Source organism: Peromyscus maniculatus, chromosome X (assembly GCF_049852395.1).
Source record: "Peromyscus maniculatus bairdii isolate BWxNUB_F1_BW_parent chromosome X, HU_Pman_BW_mat_3.1, whole genome shotgun sequence".
NCBI lineage: Eukaryota > Metazoa > Chordata > Mammalia > Rodentia > Cricetidae > Peromyscus > Peromyscus maniculatus.
In genome coordinates this window covers 123,299,427-123,322,290 of record NC_134875.1, presented here as the reverse complement: position 1 = coordinate 123,322,290, position 22,864 = coordinate 123,299,427, and the positions used below count along the sequence as shown (strand labels likewise).

Here is a 22,864-nt window from a genome sequence, read left to right as displayed (position 1 = left end):
AAACAAACAAACAAACAACTCATTATATAACCCCAAAAGAAATAAACATGAAAGTAGAAAGCAGACTGGTTTTGAGGAAAAGTGCATCACCATGAGTGGGAGGCAGTCAAAAGAGGTACTGTAGAGTGAATGTGCTAAAGATATACACATATGAAGATGGCATACTCAAATTTGAAATTAAGTATAAATAACATATGCTAAAAATTAGAAAAAAAGAAAATTCATGAGAAGATGCTTTATAACCTCTAAAAACTAAAGAAACATTGCTGATAACATTTATACATGACCTTAACATTTAAATATTTGGAAGGAGGCAGCGTGAGAAGGAAATAACTCCAAGAGAGTACCAGGGGCATGCATAGTGGTATTGTGTTCCCCAAAATATTGTGCACCCTAATAAACTTATCTGGGGTCAGAGAACAGAACAGCCACTAGATACAGAGGCCAGAAAATGGTGGCACTCATGCCTTTAATCCTAGCATTCTAGAGGCAGAAATATGTCTGGATCTCTGTGAGTTCAAGGCCCCACTGGAAACAGCCAGGCATGGTGATACATGCCTTTAAACCCAGAAAGTGAGCCTTTAATCCCAGGAAGTGAGGACAGAAAGCAGAAAGGTATATAAGGTGTGAAAACCAGGAACTAGGCTGGTTAAGCATTCAGGCTTTCAAGAAGCAGTTCAGCTGAGATTCATTTGGATAAGGACTCAAAGGCTTCCAGTCTGAGGAAACAGGATTAGCGGAGGAACTGGCGAGGTGAGGTAGCTGTGGCTTGTTCTGCTTTTCTGATCTCCCAGCATTCACCCCCCAAAACCTGGCTTCAGGTTTGATCTTATTAATAAGACCTTCTAAGATTTGTGCTACAAGCATGCAACCAGTAAGGGCTCAGAGATGGCTATACACCCAAGGGAAAGCAAGTGTGTCTCAGAGACACAGTGAGATGGCAACATGTGAGAGAACCCAATGGGGAAACACTCACTGGCTTTCCTGATTCTGTTCTATCATGTGGTCTGAGAGTGCATCATGGGCTTTGCACAAAAACAGGATGTAAAAAACTACTAGCACATCTCTGAGGTTAGAACAGGATTTAACAATCACATTCTAATTTGCCATTCATCAAAAAACCATGTGGCACAGAGCAAGTCTTCTACATCATTACTCCAAAGGATGTAATTAAAGCATCACCATTAATAAGCTCTTTAAGGATTTCCAGTAAGTTCAAATGGCCTCACAACCTGAGAGTTTCTCACATAATTACCTTCACAAGATAACTTGAAATGTGTTTTTTCTTCTTAGTGTGTTACATACAACATCTCTTTCACAAAAAGTGCTAAATAGAATATTTATAGGAAAATGTACTATTAGGAGAAAAGATTATATATATGACAATGTGTGAGGCAGAAGCTCAAAGTTAAAATGGCCTCTGGACAGTATTGGTGCTTTTCTAAAGTAAGCCTCTATAAGCCAGGATATCACAATAGAGCATGGAGAAGACTAATAGTCATGTGGGTAAGAAGAACATCCTGCTTCTCTGATACAATGGAGATGAACACTTTTCTTCTGAACCAGCCCTAATTTGGCAATTCTACCTTAATCTCTCAGCCCTGGTTTCAACCCATCCCCATTCTTAAGTGCCAGCTCCAACACCCCCCAAACACATTTTTCCCCTGAAATCCCGAGTACCTACACCTATCAGGACTCCAGAAAAATTTCCTGTCAGGGACAAGGACAGAATCTCTAGTTAGTGGGAAAATACAGACCCCCCCCTCCATAAGACAGGAAACTAGATCATCTTACAGTCAGGTTGCCTAGCAACAGGACATTGAGTCAGAGCCCTTGACCCTCTCACCCTGTAAACATCCTATACAAACATCCTGTTAGCTTGCCCCATCTTATGCAGATGACAGCTTCTTGCTCCCCCCACCCTGCGGAACTATATAAACCTTTGTGGAAGGAAATAAAGTGGCACCTTGATCAGAATCTAGACTTGGTATCTTTTCCTTTGTATCTCCTGTTCCTACATTCCCTCCTTAGGGTGGTCGAGAAGCCCTGCAGGTGGGGCAATTTCCTACCAAGCAACACACAGCCACTATACTCTCCCAAGAAACAGAGAGGAAGCAGAAACCAAGAAAGAAAAGACATACCTAAAAAACGTCTAGACCAGATATAGGCACCTAGGTATAGGTGAATTACAATCCACCTAATCCCAGGTGCCTAGACACAAATGTAAAATCACAATAACAGCCAGGACAAAAGATCTCCAGTAGAGTCATGCAATCCTACCACAGCAGGCCCTGAGTATTCCCACATAGCTGAAGCACAAGGAAAAGACCTTAAACTAGCCTTTATGAATATGATAGAGGTCATTACAGAGGACATGAATAAATACCTTAAAGAAATCTATGAAAATACAGAAAGACTGTAGCTAGAGTTTTCCTGCCTTGCCCACATTCAGGACAAATCTCTGTCACCCACCAGTCCCACAGCCACTCAGACCCAACCAAGTAAACACAGAGACTTATATTGCTTACAAACTGTATGGCCATGGCAGGCTTCTTGCTAACTATTCTTATAGCTTAAATTAATCCATTTCCATAAATCTATACCTTGCTACATGGCTTGTGGCTTACCGGTGTCTTCACATGCGGCTTGTCATGGTGGCAGCTGGCAGTGTCTCTCTGCCTCAGCCTTCTGCTTCCCAGAATTCTCCTCTCTCCTTGTCCCGCCTACTTCCTGTCTGGCCACTGGCCAATCAGTGTTTTATTTATTGACCAATCAGAGCAATTTGACATACAGACCATCCCACAGCACTGACAGTAGAAGAAAATGAACAAAGCAGTTCAAAGTTTGCAAGTGGAAATAGAATCAATAAAGGAAATCCAAACTAGGGGAAACTTAGAAATGAAAAATTAAGGAACTTGAATAGGAAGCTCAAAGGCAAGCACAATCAACAGAATATAAGACATGAAAGACAGAATTTCAGGCATTGACAGCATGATAGAATAAACTGATGCCTTGGTCAAAGAAAATGCTAAATAAAAAACCAAACAAACAGGTACAACACATCCAGGAAATCTGGGATATTATGAAAAGACCAAATCTAATAGTAACATAAATAGAGGAAGGAGAAGAAACACAAGTCAAAGGCACAGAAAATACTTTTGAGAAAATCATAAGAGAAAATTTCCCTAGACTAAAGAAGATGTCTGTCAAATTTGAAGAAGCATACAGAACACCAAATAGACTGAATCAGAAAAGAATTCTCCCATAACAAATAATAATAAAAATACTAAATGTACAGAACAGAGAATATTAAAAGCAGAAAGGGGAAAAGACTGAGTAACATATAAAGGAAGATTTATTAGAATTGTATTTGACTTCTCAATGTAGACTATAAAGTCGAAAAGAATCTGGGCAGATGTGCTGTAGACTCTAAGAGAACACAGATGCCAGTCCAGACAACTATACCCAGCAAAATTTTTAATCACAATAGGTAGAAAAGTTAAGGCATTCTATGGTAAAACCAAATTTAAGCAATATTTATCTATAACTGTATCCCTAAACTAAAATAAACTCTAACCTAAGGAGTTTAATTTTTAGAAACACAGGGAATAAATAATCTCAGACCAGCATATCAAATGAGGGGAAGCACACACACACACACACACACACACACACACACACACACACACACACACACACCACCCCTACCCACCCACAAACAACAAAATTACAGTAATCAACAAACATTGCTCTTTCATATCTCTCAACACCAATGATCTCAATTCCCCAATACAAAGACACGGATCAACAAAATGGATGCAAAAACAGGACCCATCCTTCTGCTGCATCTAAAAACACACCTTAACATCAAGGATATACACCTCCTCAAGATAAAAGGATGGAAAAAGATATTCCAAACAAATAGACTTAAGAAGCAAGCTGATATAGCCATTTTAATATCTGATAAAACAGACATGAAAACAAAACTAATCAGAAGAGATAGGTTAGGACACTAAATAATTGTCAGTGAAAAAATCCATCAAGAGGACATAGAAATTCAAAACATCTATGCACCAAAGGCAAGAGCACCCAAGTTTGTTAAAGAAACATGACTACAGATTAATGAAATATGGAGGACATTCATGTACTGAGCATAGGAGACTCAAATACCCAACTATTGCCAATAGACAGGTAGGTCTCCAGACAAAAACAAAACAGAGAGATGCTAGAAGAAACTGATACTATAAACCAAATGGACCTAACAGATATTTACAAAACATTTCACCCAAACACAAAAGAATATACCTTTCTCTTTGTAGGGCCCTGGCCTTCCCATATTGAGTAAACTGTTGCTTGCTTGCCGACTTTGACCAGATGTCCTCCCTATGCTGATTCCCTGCCAGTTTCCTTCTTACTGAATGCTTACTGGAGGTTCTTTGTTTATATATCCTGAATTTGGTGTAAACAGCTTAGATGCAAGAATGTAGAACATTTGGTAGGGAACTTCTGCCCTCTGGAGTTCCTCCATTGTGCTGTAAGCCTGTATTTAAGGTTTCCTCCCTCTTTCAATAAACGGCATTTGGCATTCTGCTGTGGTGAATGACTTTCTGTTTCTTGTCTCTATTTTTTAATGCACAGCCCCTCCCTCGGACATGGTGAATGGGTAGTGGTAGCGCAGGCGCTACCGCAACATCTCTTAGCACCTCATAGCACTTTCTCCAAAATTGACCACATACTCAGAAATAAGGCAAGTTTCAATAATATACAAGAATATTGAAATAATATCCTGAATCCTCTCAGACCACCACAGATTAAAGGTGGATACCAACAACAGAAACAACAGAAAGTTTACAAACTCTTAGAAACTTAACTCTACTGAATGAAAAATGGGTCAAGACAGAAATTAAGAAATTAAGTCATTAAGAAATGAATGACTTTTGAGAATTGAATAGAAATGAATATACAATATAACCAAATTCATGGGACACAATAAAAGCTGTTCTGAGGCAAGTTCATTGCACTAGTACATAAAAAACAAATGAGGAGATCTTATACTAGTCACTTAACAGCACACCTGAAATCTCTAGAAGAAAAACAGAAGACAATCACATGTTGAGGGCTTTGGGTATAGCAGGTGACAACTGATGTTTGACAAGTCAACCAACCAGATGTATATCTCTTTCTGATGGGGAGCACTACCTGGCAAAGCCGTAGGGTCACTGGCTGTGGAAATCTGTTGTTTTCTGTGTAACTTTCTCATGTGCCACCATTATACCTCCCTATAAGAACAGCTGTGGGGTGCTTTCCACAGCCTTTTGGTAGTGTGTTTTATATCTCTGGGCACACATTTAGCAGTGGATTTCTGTTTAAGCTGTATAATTCTGATGAACAGAAATATTACCAGAATATTCTTCTTTACTGACACAGGAAAGTAGCAGTATTCTCACTCTCAAAGACAGAATTTCATACATTTTGCAAAGACCTTAGAACAAGTCCATTATAGACTAGCTGCCTCTACAAAGATTAATTCCCAGGTGCTGTTTATTGCTAAATCAAAGCCAGACTGTTTACTTCAAGATATAGTCCTTACAGTAGCTCCCTTTCTGTGTGTACCCTGACTGCTCAAGTTTCAGACAATTGTTTACTGGATATGTAGAATGATGTGGCTGCATTCCTACTGAGCTACTCCTGGCCTGGCTCCAGAGAGTAGCTCCTAGCCCTAATCCATCTTTTGTTTAACTGATACTTTTTGTCTCTCTTGTCATCCTTTGTGAATCTTGTCTCAGAATCTCCCAAGGATACAAAGGCCTATGCAAAACTTGGATCAGGAAACCAGGCAAATCATGGTACCTGATAAATCAAGAAATTTTCACTAGGCATTGTATTTTTGGTAGCTCTTTCAGGTTCTTTTGAGCATATGGTAATCAACTGACTAAACTGTAAATTGAGGAAAATAAAAATGCCCTGGGTGAAGGGAAAAGGATCAGTCCTTACAGTCTCCAGCCCTTAGAGTCTGGATCCCCCTGTAGCCTTGATGGCTAAATTCATTCTTAAGATGCCTCTGAGTCTTCTTTCCACAGATCCATGTGAACCCACACACCTGTGCTGTGGCACTTCATGACAAGATCTGCTGCAGAATGTGAGTGAAGTTTGTGTGTGTGTGTGTGTGTGTGTGTGTGTGTGTGTGTGTGTGTGTGTGTATTTGTGTTGGGTGAGAGATGAAGAAGCATGAGAGAAGTGTGAGGAAATGAATGGGTGAGAGAATAAGTGAATATGAGAGAATGAGTGTGATAGATAGACTAAAACTTGTTCCTAATTATCCTCATATAAAAAAAGTTTTCTATCCCTCAATACTCAGAGGCATTCCTTCCATTACCCTGAGCAGATCATGGAAGCTGGTCTCTCTTGGTCCACAATACACATGCCAAAGGAACAGAGAGGAAGAAATAACCAAACTCAGGGCTGAAATCAATAAAATGGAATAGAAGTCAACCATTGCCACCACCACCAATAAAACAACAGAAAGAATCAATGGAGGAAAGAGTTGGTTCTTTGAGAAAAATCAATAAGATTGATTGTTAGTTATTTAATGCTCTTACTCTGGGAGGAAATGTCATGGAACACGACAGAATCCACTAACAAGAGTTTTATTAAGGTGAGAGAAAAGGACAGACAAATGCTCAGGCCTGCAGAAGAGACACATATGTGGAGAAGAGGAAGAAGGAAGAAGGAGAGAGAAGCCGGAAATATGGCGCCGGCTTATAAAGTCTGGGGGGCGCATGTGTACAACAGGTTGATGTAGCTACTCCACGCATGTGCAGATCACATGGTTGCATTGCACACTCTTATGCAACCATGCAAGGCCACAGGGTCCTGGTCATGCAAGATGCCTTGACCTGGAAATGGCTATTTTGACCTGGAACTGGCTAGGCGGAAATATCTAGGTCCGCCGGGCATGGGCAAACATGCCCAACCGTGGGGGCGTGTTGTGAATCCATCATTGATATCTTGATAGAGGGAGACATTATGGGATAATGGAATTTGTTTCCAAATTCACTAAAAAGTAGAAAGAGAATGTTCAAATTAACAAAATTAGAAAGGAGGGGGGGACATAAAATTAGACATAAAAAAGGGGGAAAAATGTTCTGGATTTCTCTGAAGAAATCCAGAGAATCATTAGGACATATTTTAAAAGCTTGTATTCCATCAAATTGGCAATTCTAAAAGAAATGAATGATTTTCTTCATATATACTGTTGCACCCAGATCATGACCCCCAGAGAGACCACTGAAGACGAGCATACTGAAATGCAAAAGCAAGGTTTTAATTCGGGATATCCATGAGCAATACAAGCCTAGGCAGGGAATTCATAAAACACACCCAATGCAGTGGAGGCTGGAGGAAGTGCCCAGCCTGAATTGTGCACAGCTTTTAAAGGCAAAAACCACAAAATTACAATAGTAAGAGGTTTCTATACATGTACATTTCTGATTGGCTTGGGTCTAGGAATTTCTCAGAAATCAAGGCTTAATCTTACATCTAAAGGGGGTGGATGCTCGTCACCATTCCTCATCAGCTGCCATTGGGTGAGGACATCTTTGTGGCTAAGCAATTACCATGGAGACTGGGGTTGGGACACTCCATGGTTAAACAGTTACCCTGGAGACCAGGGTTGGAACATTCCATGGTCAAAGAGTCATTACCTAAAGAATACCTTGTGAAATGGCTACCTTGTGACTCTGTACTTTGCACTTTTCTAATTTCCAGAATCTGCATTGACTGGTTTCAGTATTTTCAAGGCCTGTTCCAGTAACTCAAAGCCTATACCTAAAAATGGAGACATCTTAGGCCTTATTTTTAAGATGAAAGCATTTTGGTCTTATTTTTGATCTCACATATATCACTTACCAGGCTAAATGAAGATACAATAAGCAATTTCTAAATGAAGATACAATAAGCAATTTAAAGAGACTTATAGTGACCATAGAAATAGAACCAGTAATTATAATCACCTGACCAAAAGTTCATCCAGGACCAGATGGTTTCATTATATAATTCTAGAAGAATTTCAAAAAAGAGTTAATTGCTGTGGGATGGTCTGTATGTCAAATTGCTCTGATTGGTCAATAAATAAAACACTGACTGGCCAGTGGCCAGGCAGGAAGTAGGTGGGACAATGAGAGAGGAGAATTCTGGGAAGCGGAAGGCTGAGGCAGAGAGACACTGCCAGCCACCACCATGACCAGCAGCATGTGAAGACACCAGTAAGCCACCAGCCACGTGGCAAGGTATAGATTTATGGAAATGGATTAATTTAAGCTATAAGAACAGTTAGCAAGAAGCCTGCCATGGCCATACAGTTTGTAAGCAATATAAGTCTCTGTGTTTACTTGGTTGGGTCTGAGCGGCTGTGGGACTGGTGGGTGACAAAGATTTGTCCTGACTGTGGGCAAGACAGGAAAACTCTAGCTACAGTTAATGCCAATACTCCTCAAATTATTCCACAAAATAGAAACAGAAGTTACATTGTCAAATTGACTTTATGAGGTCATCATTACCCTTATACCCAAACCATATAAAGAATGATAATTATAGAACAATTTCCCTTGTGAACATAGGTGCAAAACTTATCAATAAATACTTGTGAACCAAATCCAAGAAAACTTCAATGAGAAGGTAGGCTTCATCCAAGAGATGCAGGGATTGTTCAATTCAATAAATGCAATTTGCTGTAGAAACAAACTAAAAGAAAAATGCAGAAAAGGCCTTTTACAAAATCCAACACCCATTCACGATAAAAGTCCTAGAGAGTTTAAGAATACAAAGGACATACTAATTACATTACATTGCAATTACAGCAAGTCTATAGCCAACATCAAATTAAAGAGAGAGAAACTCAAAGCAATTCCATTAAAATAAGTAACAAGACAAGGATGTCCACTCTTTCCATATCTATTCAATATAATACTTGAAGGCTTAGCTAGATCAATAAGAGAACTGATGGAGATCAAGAGAAACAAATCAGAAAGAAAAATTCAAAGTATTGTTATGTGTAGATGATATGATAGTATACATAACTGAACCTAAGGAAAATTTTCTGCACATAACACTCAGGAACTAAGGATCAAAAATTCATGAATGGGACCTCATGGAACTGAGAATCTTCTACATGTCAAAGTACACAGTCATTTACACAAAGTGTTGGCCTATAACATGGGAAAGTAATTTCCTAACTCCACATCCTCTAGAGGGCTAATATCCAAAAAATACATAAAACTCAAACCTTTAGATATGAAGAAAACAAATAATACAATTAAAAATAAGAATACATGAGTAAATTGAGGACAAGGGAGGTCAATAGAGCAGAGGGGGTTGGAAGGTGAGAACATGAGGCAATGGGATGGTCAAGCTGGGGGAGGGACAGAGTGGGAGAGCAATGAAAAAGATATCTTGATAGAGGGAGACATTATGGGATGATGGAAAAACCTGTTGCTAGGGAAATTCCCAGGAATCTACAACGACCTGACCAAAAGATCATCCAGGACCACATGGTTTTAGTATATAATTCTAGAATATTTTCAAGAAAGAGTTAATGCCAATACTCCTCAAATTATTCCACAAAATAGAAACAGAAATTACATTACCAAATTCATTTTATGAGGTCTTCATTACCCTGATAGCCAAACCATATGAATAAGGAGAATTTCAGACCAATTTCTCTTACAAACATAGGTGGAAAACTTCTCAATACCTACTTGTAAACCCAGATTAGACTACTAGCAATAATGGAGAGGGTGCGTAATCAGATTGGCGAATTACTCTGTCATCATAGAGCCTTCATCCAGTAACTGATGGAAGCAGATGCAGAGATCTACAACCAAGCACCAGGCCGAGCTCCAGGAGTCCAGTCAAAAAGAGGAAAGAGGGATTATATGAGCAAGGGAGGTCATGATCATGGTGAGGATATTTACAGAGACAACTGAACCAAGTTTGTAGGAACTCATGAACTTTAGACCCACAGCTGTGGAACCTACATGGGACCAGACCAGGCCTTCTGCATATGAGAGACAGTTGTATAGCTTGGTCTATTTGAGGGGGCCCCTGACATGGGATCAGGACTTATCCCTGGTGCATGAGCTGGCATTCTAGAGCCAGCCTATTACCTATGGTCAAATGCTTTGCTCAGCCTTGACACACTGGGGAGGGGCTTGGTCCTGCCTCAACTGAGTATACCAGGCTTTGCTAACTCCCCATGGGAGGACTTACCTTTTGAGGAGGGGAAGGGGGATGGGTTGGGTAGAAGGCTGGTGGGGAGAGGGAGGAGAGATGAGAGGGGGATCTGTGGTTGGCATGTAAAATGAGTTAAATATTAAATAAAAAAGAGTAAAAGACCAAGAGGGGTTCGAGGACACCAAGGAATCAAGGCTCTCTATTTCACCATGATCAATGCTCATATGAATTCACAGAAAGAGGCAGCATGCACAGTCTACACAAAGTTCTCTGTGTGTATATTATAGCTTCCATTTCAGTATTTTAATGGGATTCCTGATTATGTGAATGAATGAGTCTCTGATTCTTGTGCCTTCTCTTGGGCTCTTTTCCTTCTGTTTGTCTGATCTAACTCTGATGTATAAGTTTTTGTTTTCTCTTATTTTATTTTATTATTATTCCTTAGAAGTCTATTGTTTTAGAATGAGAGACAGAAAAGGATTGCATCCAGATGAGAGGATAGGTGTGGGTTTACTGGGAGGAGTAGAGGGAGGGGAAACCATAATCAGGATATATAATGTAAGGAAAAAATATATTGAAAACCAACCAAATAAGAAACAAATGAAAGGAAAATTTCCCACAGTGAGGAGTTAAGCCTCGATATTTTTGCTCTGTACCTAGCACACTCTCAAACATACTTCTCTGTTTTCTTAAGAATTATTAATTTTCATTCATGGGTGTGTTTTTGTGTGCCTGTGCATATGTATTCCACATGGGTGTGGGTACATGTGTAGGTCAAATGAGAGTGTTTGATCTCCCAGAGATGGAGTTCTAAGCAAATGTGAGATGCCCAGTGTGGGTGCTGGGAACCCAAATCAGGTTGTCTTGAAAAGCAGCATGTGCTTTTCACATTGACACATGCCGACAACCCCTACAATCCTGGCAGGGGGGGGGGAGAGAGAGAAAGAGAGAGAGAGAGAGACAGACAGACAGACAGACAGACAGACAGAGACAGAGAGATGAGTGAGTAATGACTATGAACAACTGTTACTTGCATTGATCCACTAGAAAGATATCTGTGTTAGTCTCTTTCACTGGATTTACTAGTAAACACACACAGCACGGAGGAAATGTCCATCCTTCACTGACCCTCAAATCAATGATACCTAACACATGCTTTTCAAAGTTTCCTAGTTATTGCTTCCTCTCATTCTTGAGAACACTTATTTATTTGTGAGTCATAAATAACTAATTCTTGAAAAACAAATTGATGAATAAAGGTGACACTTATACAACAAGCAAACACCCAATGAACAAGAATTATGTGCTGATCACTGTCCTATATGCCAAAGAGATTTTCAAGTGACAATGTAGACAAAGGTCCCTCCCCAGGTGGAGGTAGTAAAGTAATGGAAGATATTTCCAGCTTGTATGTTGAAAGACCTCACATCTTTGCCATAATTAGACAACACATGGTCTTACTTTCAGGCCTTTTCTGTTAAAATGGTCCTCTGGTTCAGAAACTGTAACAATCCCTTTGGGACTTGTGGTAATAGGAAGATAAAGGCAGCAACTTATAGTGTGCAGGAACCTCAAAGGGCTTGAACAGAGCCCATTAACAGTGTCATTGTAGGTTACATCTAATGGAGCAAGCCTCAAATCCAACCAAAAAATGATTGGTTAACCCAATAACATTTATGCCACACTGTTGTATCAGTTGGCATATCTTTTTTAGGTGTGTTGCTATTGTAGCTGTCTGGGTGAGGATGATTACACTTTTTTTCCTCCAGTCTACTGTATAGTCTATTCCAGCACTCTAGCACTATGAATGCTAGTTGGTAGTGGTGAAAATTCTAGATGAGCACCAGCTCTATTTCTCCATGTTTGATAATATAGTGTTATGTAAAGTAATAGGCTCATACCTTAAATTCTGGACAGATTTTAATCTCACCTACACTTGACTTCATGCTCTCTTTGTGATTCCAATTTGTGCTGCTCATGTTCTGATGAGTGCATGTCTGCTTGGTAGATAATGATCAACCCCAAAGGAACCAAACCCTTAAATAAATATGACCTTCTGTCCTTCAGAGACCATCAACTGTCATTTTGCTGCTCATCTGGAATATTGACTGGCTTAGTCCTATTCAGGTCTTATGGAGATAATAAAAACTGTTATGAGTTCAGGACTACATCAGTCCTGCATGTCTAGAAGATATAATTTCACTCAGGTCTTCTCTGACATTTTACAGTCATTCTGCTGCCAATTCTGTGATGGCTTCTGAGCCTTGGGAGGAGGGAGTGTGATGTAGATGTCCCATTTGTGGCTGAGCACTCTGCAGGTACTTATTCTCTGCAGTTCAGGCACCATTGTAAATTCAGTGTTAACTGTTGTTGATTGTACAAACAAATTCATTGTTGCTATTTAACTTGCATATTCCCCAGTGAAGGTCCCTACCATCTTCAGACACAGGCATGATTCTCTTTAAGGGGTGATGAGAAGATAGTTTTGACTATGGATTATTACTCTAGAAAATCTACACACAGAAACTGATTAGTGCCAGCTCCATACCTTTAATCACAAGCACTTGGGAGGCAGAGGCAGGCGAATCTCTGAGTTCAAGGGCAGCCTAGTCTACAGAGTGAGTTCCAGGACAACCAAGTCTGTGCAGAGAAAACCCTATCTCAAAACACAAAAAAAGAAAGAAAGAAAAAAGAAACTGATTGGAGCACCCAGCAGTCTGTGGGAAGGAGTGAGCACCCCTTAGCAGGCCTTTAGTTCTGAAATTTCAAGGGGTATAAGAGAAGAGACGCTGAAAGTGTAGCATAAGGAGAGAAGACAAGTGTGGCTACTAGAATATGAAAAAATGTATATGTACAAAATTTTTCAATGAATAAATAAGAGTATTTTTTTAAAGCTTAGTTGTTTTTGTTTTAAAAGTACAGTGCCTTTGTTATCTGTTTTCTCTGGTATTCTCATAGTAGAGAAAAATTAATTTTTAGAAAATTGATTGCATTTCTCTGATTGTTAAGTCAATGCATATAGGATTTGGGACATGAATTCAAGAGTTTCTGATGTCAAATCACACATTTTTCCCACAAGGCTGGACTAACTGCTTTCTTATCTTGTGGTATAAAATAATTCCACTTACTCTTTCCCACCACAGTAACTCTAAAATGTTACAACAAGGTTTTGACTTACTCTTTAGATATACTATATAGAAAAATGGGTACTAAATTTTAACATATTTTATGCCATAATTTCTGGATCCTGTAAATACCTCCTTTTATGGAATGGGCTTTTGCTGATGTGATTAATGAACCTATTCTGTTTGTCTGGGTTCGAACAGAGGAAAAGCAGCCAATATTACCATAGATGCAAAGAGTAGAGTTATGCATCCAGAAGGCACAAGTGCAGGCACCATCAGCAGCTTGAAGACATGGGAAACACATTGTTTCCTAGAGAACCTAGAAGAGCATGGACAAGAAGTAGGCTTGAATCCATTGAAGCTTATTTCACCCTTCTGATCCCCAGAACACTGAGAGGTAATTTTCTTTTATTTAATGCTAAAAGTTTGTGGTAATAACTTATAGCAGCCAGCTGAAATTGTGGGTTATTATAAGGGATTAGGTAAGATAAACTTACAGAAATTTAATATTATAAACAATAGGTACTTTTCATTCACCCAGCCTTTCCCCTGCCCATTTCTGGGTGCAGATCATGCTATGTAGGGTGAGCAGTAATATAGCTTACTGCTTTGGGTGGGAGTCCAGTGATGGGGACTGCCTGTATTGAGTCCTGCCTGCTCTGTACAAAATGTCAGCCTATGCTAGAGCAGTTACATAGAACCAGCCAAGTTCTCCAATTCCTTCATGTCATTGCCTTCCTCTTCTTTTTTGGTGGGCTTTGACAGTAGGGCTACAGAGAAGACGTTTGGTAGAGATGCTATTTCCAGCCCACCGATCACCAGAAAATTATTATCTGGCTCCTCCTGTTCAAGTTCCTCTAACTCTGCCATGAACTTGTCCTGGTCAAACTCTCCCCCAAAACCTACAGGTTTATAAATAGCTGTGTAAATCTCTGCAAGTTCTTGCTGGTCAGGAATGCCCTTGCATTCATTTGTCCACTTTATTGTTATCTATGTTGTTGTCGGCAGCCTTCATGGCCTTTGCAGTAGAGCAACTCAGTGTTGGTATTGGCATTCTCAAGGGCCTCCCACTGGAAGACAGGGAGCCATTGATCTGTGTCAGCTGCTTCTCATACCTCTTCTTATACTTCAGAGCCTGCAGGGCCACATGCTTAATTTTGGTGTGGTGCTTCTTGGAAGCCTTCAGCTCCTGCTCAATCTTCTCTAGGATCTTCTCCAGGAACTTCTGCTCTTGCTTAGCATCTCCCCCATGTCTCAAAGCCACTGGATGGCCTCCTGCAATGTTTGGCCACCATTCATAGCCTTACCCTCTTCAGCCATGAATAGCTTCTGGAACACAGCCATGGTTGCTGCTGCTCTGCTAGGCTCTGGTGCCTGCTTTCAGCTCCCCTGCTCCTCACTACCAAAGGCCTCATCTCTGCCTCCACCCTACATCTAGCCTGATGCTAGGACCCAATCTTAACTCCTATAGCATCTTAGTAGGCCACATACATCATAGATTTGAGATGAATTCATTCATCCAGCTGATCAAAAGTGTTAAAGCAACATGGAAATGTGCTAGACATGGTGGCAAATACCATTAGTCCCATCACTCAGGAGGCAGAGGTAGGTGGACCTCTGCAATTGTGAGGAAATCATGGTCAAGGAAGCCAGCCAAGATAGGACTATACAATGAGACCTTGTTTCTAAATATGAAAAAAGGAAGAAAAATGAGAGTATAAAGAAATTTCAGAATAATACCTAAGCACAGTCCCTAGAATAAATTCAATTTCGGATGAATCTTAGGTCTGTTTACTAACTTTTAACATATTGCTTTCAATTATCAATAGTTTAACCATGGTAGAAGTATTGTGCCCTCAATAAACTTATCTGGGGGTTAGAGAACAAAATGTCACTATTTTAAACATAGAGGTCAGGTAGTGGTAGCACACACCTTTAATCCTAGCCTTCTGGAGGCAGAGATCCATCAGGATCTCTGTGAGTTTAAGGTCACACTGGAAACAGCCAGGCATGGTGACACATATCTTTAATCCCAGGAAGTGATGGCAGGAAGCAGAAAGTTATACATGGGCGTGAGGACCAGGAAGTAGAGGCTTTTAGGCTTTTTAAGCTTTTAGTCTTTTAGCAGCAGTTCAGCTGAGATCCATATGGATGAGGACTCAGAGCCTTCCTAGTTTGAGGAAACAGGATTGGCTGAGAAGTTGGCAAGGTGAGGTTAGCTGTGGCTTGTTCTGCTTTTCTGATCTTTTAGCATTCACTCCAATATATGGCTCCTGAGTGTTTTTATTAATAAGACCTTTTAAGATTCTTGTTACAGTTTTACACTAGGCATTATGTAATAATAGTACATACATAAAAAAAAAGTTATAAAACTCAGGAAGAAGATGAAGAGAAATGCTTGGTGCTGGAACCAAGGGTGGTGCACTCTCTCCTTTCTAGAAGACAGATTTCTGTTGTTCTGAAGGAGTTATATAGACAGAACAGCACTCTAGTTGGAAAACCCAAAGGGCAGTGGTTCAGGGAATATTGGAAACATGTGGGGTTACTAGAAGAGAAGACTTTCTAACAGGTTATTGAGAAACGCCAGGGTACTCTAGTCACTTGCACAGCCTTTTAGTGTAATGGATAAGAATATTATAAATTAAGTCAGGCAATGGTGATGCATGCCTTTAATTCCAGTACTCAGGAGACAGAGGCAGGTACATCTCTGAGTTTGAGGCCAGCCTGGTCTACAGAGAAAGTTCCGGAACAGCCAAGACTACACAGAGAAACAAAAAACAAAAAACAAACAACATAAAAAAAGAAAGAAAGAAAAACGAAAAGAAAGAATATTGTAAGTTAAACAGTAAACATCTTCAAGTTCTTGGATATTTTGAGAACAAAGCATATGCAGGATTGTTTTCAACTTTAATAATTCCTTTATATGAACTATGTATGTTATTAATTTATTGCAGACATCTCAGGCTATACCACTTATGAAAGGAAGGAAAGTATTTGAGATGGTGAGATACAGCATATAGATAATCTAAATAGACAAATGACTGCATACCAGAGGGTAGTATAAGGATTTGGACAAAAGTGAAGCTTGGGTGTATGTAGGAACATGCATTTTAAAAGTCTGCAGATCCTGGAATAATCAGTGCCAGGGAAAGCAAAGATACTACTTTAGGTGGGATATTCAGGAGCCACACCCTCTTTGTGATGTACTTCCTGTCATGGAATCCTAGGCTAGTAGATCCCACTCTTACCTCACTTACCAGACCCAAACTCCTGAGCAATTGCAGGGCAATGACCTCTCCGGTAGGTTGATCTTCAAGGGATAGCTGAATCACGGAATTTTATCTTTTCCCGTTAAATCCTCCTTCATCTTTTCATGTCTGAGGTAGGTTCCCTTTGGGGAATGCGCTGAACAAGTAAAAAGCAGGCAGGCAGAAAATTCAGGAGCTTGTTTAGACCAACCAAATACTCGTGCCTTTCTCTGCCCTCAGTGATCCTCAACCCTTAGGATTGTGCTTTGATGTAAACAGCTACTGTGATTTTCTTGCTAAACCTAGGCAAAAATACAACACTCTTAGGTCTTACAGACTCCTGTGCTACTTTTTCTGAGTGAAGTAATAATCCTCTTAGCTGTACAATACTCTAATTCAGCTATATAGCTCCAAGTTTCCTCCACCAGTGGTACGACCAAATAGCCTCTGCCTCAGAGGCAACTGAACCCCCTCCTGTTAGGTCCTGATAGCCCCTGCCACCCCTACATGTCCAATTGTTAAAATGTTCCCATGACTTTAGTTTGAGGAGCCATTTAGTGCAACTTGATATACCCCAAATTCCTTTGGCTGAGTGATAGTTGAACCTGTAGAGTTGAGGATCCAGCTCTCTTTTTTCCGGTATAATAGCTCAATAATTCACACTCTACTTAGCATATCTACCTCTCTTTAGCAAAAAAGACACATATCACTTTCCTTAACCTATGAAAAATGTCACTCGGAGATCAATTGACCTCAACCCCTATATATCAGAACATGCCTACAAAAAAATTATGCCTGGATCTGGACTTTTTGGCAGAGGCCTTAATCTAAGGTACCTGAGATGACCAGGAGAATCCTTTGAGTCCAGCATTTTGCTGCCACCTTGTCATCATAGCCATACTATGTCCCAAGGGAAAAAAATCAAACATATACCTAATGATGTATATACATGGTTTTAACTTTTAGCTTTTGCCCAGATATATGTACAAGGTCTTGTATAAATTCATATTTTTAAATTTTAAGAATTAACTTAAAATTTCTTTACTAATTAAGGAAAATGTTCTCATGGGTTGAGAAATGAACATGGATCTTCAATGAGAAAAAAAGAAAGATAAATATTTTGAATTGTTTTTCACACAATAAATCTGTATTTAACAAGACATAGTTAGCAGATTTAAGAGCAGAATGTGGATCAGTAGTGGAAATGCCCTAGAGGAAGGAACCACCCAGAGGAAGAAAAGACTCTAGGAAAGGAGAATGGGAAGTGAAATAGAAGAAAAGAATGAAGATGCACATGTATGAATAGAGCAGCATGAAAGCCAACTGCCTGGATGCTAACAACAATAAATAAAAAGAAAATACATTTTAAAGAAGGAAAATAGATAGAGGAGGTGTAAAGAATTCTTATTTTGTAAAAAAAAAAAAAAACTTTGATAGATGCTTTCTACCAAGCCTGATAACCAGAGTTGAACTCCGAGGACCCACTTGGTGGAAGGAGAAACTTGACTTCTGAAGTTTTGCTCTGACCTCCACATATATCACATATCATGTGAGTGTGTGGGCATACACGCATACACACACACACACACACACACACACACACACACACACACACACACACACAAGCACACACACAATACAAAGCTAATTAAAATATTATATGCAGCATGAAACTTAAAAGGTCTTATAATAAAAAAAAGAGTTAGACTTTGGGATGAAAGCTAAAAGAACAGAGAGCAGAGCAAGCCAGCCAGTAGTTCTTACCTCCACAAAATCCTCAGCCTAAAAAGACAGAGAGTTCCTGTTTCCTCAGGTCTTATATACCTTTCTGTGTCCTGCCATATTACTTCCTGGGATTTAAAGTATGTGTCCCTTCCAAGCAAAGACATGTGCCACCTGGCTCTGTTCTCAGTGTGACCTTGAGCTTACAGAGATCCAGAGGGACCTCTGCCTCCCAAGTGATAGGATTAAGGGTGTGTGCTATCCCTGTCTGGTCTCTATGTTTAATCTAGTAGATGGTGATGGGTGATGTCATTCTATATGCTGTGAATGTGTTTCTCTGATTTGTTGATAAATAAAATGCTGACTGGCCAGTAACCAGGCAGGAAGTGTAGGTGGAATAAGTAGACAAGCAGAATTTTGGGAAGATGAAGACTGAGTCAGGAGTCACCAGCCAGACACAGAGGAGGCAAGATGAAAAGGCAGAACTGAGAAAAGGTGCCAAGCCATGTGGCTAAACATAAATAAGAATTATGGGTTAATTTAAGTGTAAGAGCTAGTCAGTAATATGCATCGGCTGGGCTAATGGTCATACAGTTATAAATAATATTAAGCCTTTGTGTGTTTACTTGGGGTATGCAAGTGGGAGAGATTCATCCCAACCACAGCACCCAGGCAAGACACAGGAAAACTTCCATCTACAAATGGCACCCAATGTGGGGCAAGAATTTCTACTCAAAACCTGAAAAAGCTTTAAAAAGGGGTGCTAAAATGGAGCCAAGAGTAGCTTCCTAGTTGTGTCTCTCGAGAAAGCTGTTATACAGAGATGCCGAGGCCTGCTGACTTGAGCTACAGTATGGCAGGTTGAGAGCATGCAGGCTAAAACACAACATGGCAGATTCCTGCTGCAATACACAGAGGCATCTCCAAGCTGCATAGTATGCTGTATGGTAGATTTAGCTTTTGCTAATAAAAAAGTTTTTTGGGCTATATGCTGCTGGAGGCATGGACCCACTGCCTCCCAGAGCTGGTGCTGAATTACCACTGCCATGTTGAAAAGCTGAGGTGGGCAGAGTCAGCACCCAAGGCTACAGCTTCAATACTAGCCCCTGCAGTTTAAAGCAATAGATTCACAATAAAACAGATTCAGATAAAATAAACCTCTAAATGGTTTCCAATGTGTATAAAATGTACACAGGCTTGGAAAATGGAGAAAAAGGAGGATAGACAGTTATAGAAAAAAATAGAAAGTTTTAAAAAATAAAGTCCTTAAAGAGACAGTAAAGGTAATATAAAAAATAAGCCATGTAAAGATGGATATTATACAGAGAATCTGGATTGTGTTGTCTTTGGGATTTTTAACTGCAGAAAGACATTTGATTCAAAAGGCTATTCAGTTAAGCCGATATGTATATTTTAAAAATATCTTGACTTCAAAGTTATGTTGCTTTGTTAAGGAGGTTCTGCTTTTGTTTCCACAGAAAATGAGAACCTATGGATTGTTTCCAGGTTAATATGGTTTGACCAGCCAAGACCCCCTGAAAGGTCTCTGATGACACCATGGCCCAGGTGATTCAACATCCAGAATGGCTTCAAAGCAATTATTCAGGCAATGCAGTTTCACAGACTATGTCCGTCAGGGCCTAACTATAATTCTTAATTTTCTCAGCATCCCCATATGATTGCCAGCACCCTCAACCAGCAGGAAGTAGTATGAGAAGCTATATCCAAATTCCTAAAATATTGTTTATAAACATTTATTTTATTTAAAGGGGCTTGATGATAAATACAATATTTTTCTAAAGAAAAAAGGGGGATATGATATAGATATGATATGATGAAAGGATAGATCATTGAATCTACTTTTAAAGAGCAACTTGTTTAAAAATGTTTTACATTGCTATGGATTTTAGTTTATTGATACAAATTTAAAGTTAATTTTGATATACTGTATGTGTATTTATTTCTACTCTTGGTTAAGTTATTATGTTTGTGCAGTTCACTTAAAATTATAATGTATAATTAAAAAACACAGATTATTAGTCATCTATGATAATCAAAACTTAACTAATCATGTTAAGTTTTCTAGGTATACATAGATATATTTCAATTAGGTAGGTAATCTTCAAACACTTCAAAGACCTATAGAATATGGCATTTAAAATGTTTTAAAAACTTAGACTTTCTGGACAGTGAGACACATCTGCCCCTGTTAGCACTGATTTACTTCAAAGAGAAAGATGGGCATCAAAGACACTCCATATGGAGTTTATCTTCTTTTTGGCAAAAGTATCCATTTATGCAAGAAACTGTTCTTGCCTAGACTGTTTGACAAAATGTTGTATCGATTAGACATGCAAGACCCATGGGAAGGTGACCACTGAGTTTTGCAAGGTGAGATGGTCCTTCAGGTTCCTGCTTTGCAGAAGAAACTGCCAGATATTCTACAGGACACAGAGAGAAGTGACTGAGAGACTTTAGGCTGAAAAATGGATGCCCCAATTTTACAGAGGAACTTTGGATGACTGTCCAGGCAGGCAGCTGTCTCTGCCATTCTAGATTTTTGGAAGTTGCTTAGAATGCTCTTTTTGTTTACTTAGGTAATATTATATCCTTCAGACTAGATAGTTATAATTATGGGTTTCCTTGGTTATGATTAGAGATAAGTTAAACATGAAACCCTGGACTCACAAATATAGGATAGATAGACTATTTTCTTTAATTTTGCCAAATACAAATAGACTAGATATTTTACCTATAATTCTTGTGTGATAACTAACAGTAACTTTACCATGTTGAAGTTAAAACCTTCTTTTTAAATAGAAAGAAAAGAGGAAATAATGGGTGATGTCATTCTATATGCTATGAATGTGTTGCTCTGATTGGTTGATAAATAAAATGCTGATTGGCCAGTAGCCAGGCAGGGAGTATAGGTGGAATAAACAGACAAGCAGAATTCTGGGAAGAGGAAGGCTGAGTCAAGAGTCACCAGCCAGACTCAGAGGAGGCAAGAAAAAAAGACAGAACTGAGAAAAGGTACCAAGCCATGTGGCTAAACAAAAGTAAGAATTATGAGTTAATTTAAATGTAAGAGTTAGTCAGTTATAAGCCTGAGCTAATGGTCATTCAGTTATAAATAATATTAAGCCTTTGTTTGTTTACTTGGGGAACACAAGTAGGAGAGATTTGTCCTGACTGCAGGGCCGGGGCAGGATGCAGGAAAACTTTCATCTACAGGCTGGCTCTGTCCTCTGATTCCCAGATAAGTTTTATTGGGGTGTACAATATTTCACCACAATTATACTGTGTTTTTACAGTCACTTTGTGTCTTTTCAATACAGAGCTGTCTGCTCTTCCTTTTGTTAAAAAAATACTTTTATATGGAGCCCAGGATATGTTAAAAACTCTATCATCTTACCTCAGCATCTTAAGTACTAGGATCTTAAGTACAGGTGTGTACCTGAAGCTTGGTTTCATAAACAGAATGTGTTGTGATCTTTGCTCATGATTTATTTTAGATGTCATTATCATAATAGTGCATATAATTGAAATACACTGTTATAGTTATAGATATGCAAGTATATGTGTTAATCAAATATGTATAATTAATTATTCTCTTCCTATAAATATTTATTATTCCTATGTGCGTTAATCTTTATGACTTCCCTCTTCTACTATTTTTTTTTTCAACTGGAGATCAAAGCCAGGGCACATTCTAAGCAAAGTACTCTATCTCTAAGTACTCAGCTCCATTTAAACCATCTTTGAGATAAGATATCATTATACATTGTACTCTATAATGTCAAACTGGCTTTGACATTGTACTGCAGTTCAGGCAGTTATTGAACTTGTGACATTTCTGCTTGAGCTTCTGAAGGAGAACAGATCTGTCTTATTTCCCCAGTGTACTCTTGAGCAGGGAGAAATGAGGAATTTGTAGATAGAAGGATATATAGAGAGGTAAAGATAGAAAACCCTTGGGAAGGCCTGGGTCCAAACCCACCAGCCCCTTTTGTCTCTACTAAAGGTTTTTTTTTTTGCCTTTTTCAAGACAGGGTTTCTCTGTGAAGGTAGGTGCCTGTATTAGATCTCTCTCTGTAGACCAGCCTGACCTCAAACTCACAGAGATCTGCCTGGTTCTGCCTCCTAACAGGTGTGCCACCACCACCCAGCCTAAAGGGCTTTTTAAAGGAATGACATGGGGTGAGGCAAAAGACCTTCCCTAAGCACAGCCAAATGTAGACCATCCTAAACACCTGGTGAACTTGCACATGGTCTAGCCATTCCCTAATGCAGCCCTGCTGTGTAAAGCAAGCTCAGATCTAACTAGAAAACCTTTGTGGGCTCCCACATACTTCCCAATTATCTTGCATTCCAGGCCCAAGAACCTAAACCTGGCTTGTCTTCTCCTTACTTGCAAAATTCTTCATAAGTTGTTATAAACTACAGTCACTTAAATATACTGCAATACAAGAAACTGTTGATTATCTCTAGCTATACTTGCTGCTTGTCATATGACCTGCTTCTACTGAACTCTTCAAT

General features: G+C 39.4%; 1 protein-coding gene and 1 pseudogene across 1 annotated transcript in view; one reads left to right on the top strand and one right to left on the bottom strand.

Moving 5' to 3' along the window:
• Nucleotides 1–14,045: 14,045 nt before the first annotated feature.
• Nucleotides 14,046–14,699, bottom strand: LOC102912398 (charged multivesicular body protein 4b pseudogene; annotated as a pseudogene).
• A 1,941-nt stretch (nt 14,700–16,640) lies between these two features.
• Nucleotides 16,641–22,864, top strand: part of LOC143271009 (uncharacterized) — a 171,909-nt gene continuing 165,685 nt past the window's right edge. The window contains exons 1-2 of the mRNA XM_076562691.1: nt 16,641–16,737; nt 19,804–19,891. The gene's annotated coding sequence lies outside the window, so the exon portion shown is untranslated. The remainder of the gene's footprint in view (nt 16,738–19,803; nt 19,892–22,864) is intronic.